This window comes from Triticum aestivum, chromosome 3B (genome assembly GCF_018294505.1).
Source record: "Triticum aestivum cultivar Chinese Spring chromosome 3B, IWGSC CS RefSeq v2.1, whole genome shotgun sequence".
Classification (NCBI taxonomy): Eukaryota; Viridiplantae; Streptophyta; class Magnoliopsida; order Poales; family Poaceae; genus Triticum; species Triticum aestivum.
Genome location: NC_057801.1, coordinates 445,879,023 through 445,883,199, shown reverse-complemented (window position 1 = coordinate 445,883,199; position 4,177 = coordinate 445,879,023).

Genomic DNA, 4,177 nt, shown 5'->3' with positions numbered 1-4,177 from the left:
GTGAGCTATCAAGACAAGTTTGATGACCGCCAATGCATTTTACTCGGTAATAAATGACCAGGATTGAAGGGGAATCCAAATTTGCTTCGTCTCCTGTCCTTGAGCTCTTGACAAACCAATTCACTATACGGTTTTCCGGCCACTCCACCCCAGAGCTCTCACCAAGGTCGTTCATGCCACCGCACCACACACTAACCAGTAAGGCAGCGATGGCATCCCGCCGCGCCGACTTCCTCACCGCCCACGACCACACAGAAAATGGTAGGGAAGCGATGGCATCCCGCCGTGCCGAGATCATCGCCGCTCGCGACCTCACAACTATGTGGGAGGAATTTGACGATGCCAAGGCCGAATGGGCGGTAGAGCAAGAGGCGGCCAAAGCCGCACAGAGGGAGCGAAAAAGTCAGAAAGCACTCAAGAAAAGAGTGGCCCGCCGCCGCAAGAAAGAAAAGGACGCACGCGCTGCTGCGGAGAGGTCGGCAGAGATCCAAGCACGGTGGGGTGTCGCCGACAAAGCCGGGAAGGAGAACGATGGCGTCTGTCCTGCATGTGAGAAGTAGTAGTACTAGTAGTTAGTGTGTGTGTCCGTGTCTGAGTACGAGCATGTACTAGTACTACTAGTTACTACTGTAGTTTTTAGAGCAAATTACCAGTACATTAGCCTAGACTAAATGGAAAAATTCCTATCCTATGCATCAAATGGCATCTCTTTCTCTATAGGAATTGAGATGCATGTCATCTCACTTCCTATGATTTTCATATTCCTATAAAATTCCTATCCTATGAACGAAAGGAGGCCTCTGTTGGAGTAACTACTGTAGCTAGTAGTACTGCTGGTACAGTAGTTTTCTTCAAGAAGCAGAATTCAACGAAGTCATGATGGTTCCTTCGTCCGAGCAACTTCAGAGTGGGAAGTGGGCCTGTGATTTGACGGCTCATTAGTCATTGTTACTGCGGCGCGACGACCTGGGTGACTCTCCCTTGGAGTTCTGCGTGCATGGCAAGTGGACCAGGATGGTCGACGTCCCACATGTTGGCGGACGGAAGTATTATTTCCGATATCGAGGAGCAAGGAAATCGCGTGGTATAGTATCACTGCTGATTGGTTCGCAAAAAAAGTATCACTGCTGATTTATAATTATTTTTTATTTCTGATGACTGCTATCGTTTCAACTCTTATGACGAAGGGTGCCAAACACGGCACGTGCTGGATGTCCCACACGTCAGCGAAAGGAGTGGGACATGAACAACATGGTAGAGCCCAGCGTAAAAAAACAGCATGGTAGAGCGTCTCCACTTCTTCCACTTCTGGGTCGGAGACCACACGTAGTAGTACTTAGTGGTATGAACGATACAAAGTGTGACCTGGAGAGAAAGACACGTCTAGTTGGAAGGTCTCGGGGCATACACGTAAACAAATATAAAAGTTAATATGTGCCTCCAACTAATATAGTAGTAGTAGAGTACTTAGGCACGTACTCCATAACATCACCGTGCATTGCACGTACAACATTTAGTGGTAGTACGTAGTAAGAGACAAATGCCGCCCAAGAGTTCCCTTCTCGACCTACTTTTGGGTGTTTGGTAGAGTGTATGGAGGGTGCATGAGTCCACACTAGTTTAGCACAAATACACTAGAAGCATGCATGAAGAGGGGTGTTGAGTTGAGCATGCATGAAGAGGGAACAACTATGCTGAGACGAGAATGCAACCAAACACACCCTATATGCCACGCATGTTCATACCATTTGGGCCTTTCTACTTCACTTACTGTGCTACATTACTCAGGTTCGTACGTCCACTCCTGGGTACATGTCCGTCTCATAGTTCCAGTCCCACGTGTTCTTCATATAGATGGAACGATCCTTGCATAACACGTGCACCTTGATGCTAGATGTCTTGCGTGTTGGCAAAAGGATGAACAAAGCTCACATAAAAAAATAGAGTGGAAGAACATAGATTCCGGACGACCGAGAAGGAGCAAGGAACCTCATGGTGGAGCGTCTGCACTCATAATATTTAATATTATTCAGCAATATAAAATTAACCAATCATCTCCATAGTGGACTGGAAGAGTACGAAACACGGCAGCCCAGTGTAGTTACATCATACTAGTACATGGCTAACCCACGCTATCACCATATTTCTTGGCTTCCGTGCGACACCTATCTCTAGTAATCCAGTAGCCTGTATCGCTTCTCCCTCCTCGTCTCTATCAAAGTGCGGTGGGATGGAGTTTTTGCTGTCTATTGAGGTCGGTTAACTCATCACATGTTAGCGACATGCCAAGAGCATTCTAAAAAAATTCCTTTCATGTTCCGTTTTCAAAAAGAAAAAAAATCCTTTCACGTACGAATTTGCCTGTATGCTTTGAGCAACTTGCATGTCCTATACTGCTCCTGTTTGATACTCTAACTTAGCTAGAGGTTAGACTAACTCATGACTAACCCTGAACTAACTGTAGCCAAAGAGGTGTTTGGGTGACAGGGTTAGATTGACAACAAATGCACTTGATGGAGAGAGAAAAGTGATTTTTCAGTGATCCCAATGAGAACTATCTCCAGTTAGCACCTCTTGGGTGGGATAGTTTTTTTGGTGGGTTCGGTGCAACTTTCTCCAATTTAAACCCTCATGCTTGGATACTTTAGGGCTATTTGAGCCCCAAGTAGCTCAAACTAACTCTAACCCATGGATCCAAACAGGGCCTATGGACAGTCTCGACGCGGAGCAGTCGCGTGCACCGGGAAGCGGCGCTCTCTCGGCCATTGCGCCACTTCAAAGCCGGCACCAGTGAGAGGTCGCTTCCGCTCTAGCCGGGCATTAATGCGGCACCGACGCTCCAGGGTGACGCTGACCGTTTCACGCGGGAAGCGCGCGATAGCGAGGGAGTATAGGTTTTGAACCGTTTCAGGTGTAGTACTGGTAGTTTGCAAAACTACTCAATTATTGCACTTAGTTTCCTAAGAAATTGTGGTAAAAAACGTTACTCCACAGCCTGCTTCCCTTCTCCTTCCTCTTCCACCGCCCGCGCACGTCCGCGGGAAGCGACCGGTCAACCCTTATATAGGAGTGCTAGCACAAAAAGATGCATGCATGACCACTAAAATTTCCATATTAAAGCGCTACTCCGGCGGGAGTATGGCGTATGTTGTTACCTTCGGCCGGCCCATGGCTACCAGGTGACGGCGACCAGAGAAGAGGCGGCGGGAGGGGAATGAATGCAGCTACTGTTTGGGTTCGCCTTCCGGCTTAAATAAATGCGCAGCATCACATGTACCCGCGGGTGCACGAATTGTAACATACGTGTCTGCTTAAGTGGGCGTCACGTAACTGGTGTGTGTGTGTGAGAGATTCTGAGAGACAGAGTGCGTGTGTGCGACTCTACTCTTCGGACATGTACTCAACCTTTTGCATCGGGATATAAGTATAATGTTATTTACTTTAGCTTGTGATTTACGTGGCCATGTTAACGTGGTTGTGTCAAAAAAATATCACTTCCTTCTCGTGATTTGCGTTATATAATTACAAGCAAGATTCTCGTGCATTGCACGGAACATCAATATGCATTTTTTTACAAAACACCTGTTGTGATTGACCCATGCAGGAGTAATCCCATGTGTAAAAACTAATGATATCTCGAGAATTTTATCGGAAAACTGGTATCTCGAGAATGTCATCGAAAAAAAGAAAGATGAGAGATAAGGCGAGGAGGAGTGGAGCGTGGTGGTGACTGGTGGTCGGAATGGGCGGAGGCATGGGGATGGACAGCGCCGGCAGGCGGCAGCGGCACCATGCATGCTATATTGTTCTAGAGACTTATTCCTTTTTTAATTGCCGAGGAATGAAGTTGTGGGAGATAATGATGTGGAGAGAGGTGCGGGTATCTTTTGTAAAATTATCATAGTTTGCTTTCTATCCGCCAGATATAGATCATACGGTTTGTATTACAAGATGGCAGGCACACCATCATCGCCAACTCGTTTTTTTATAAGGGTACAGATGATAAGTTTGCTGACTACTAAAGTAAAGTGGAATTTGTCCATGTTATGCAAGTTAATAAAGGTGATTGTTTATCATATGGGTAAGGTTGGATGAAGGGTGGTAGGAACAAATGCTCCGCCTAGAGCATGTGTGTGTGAGATGGAGTCTTAGTGTGTGTGTGTGGTGTGTGTGTGAG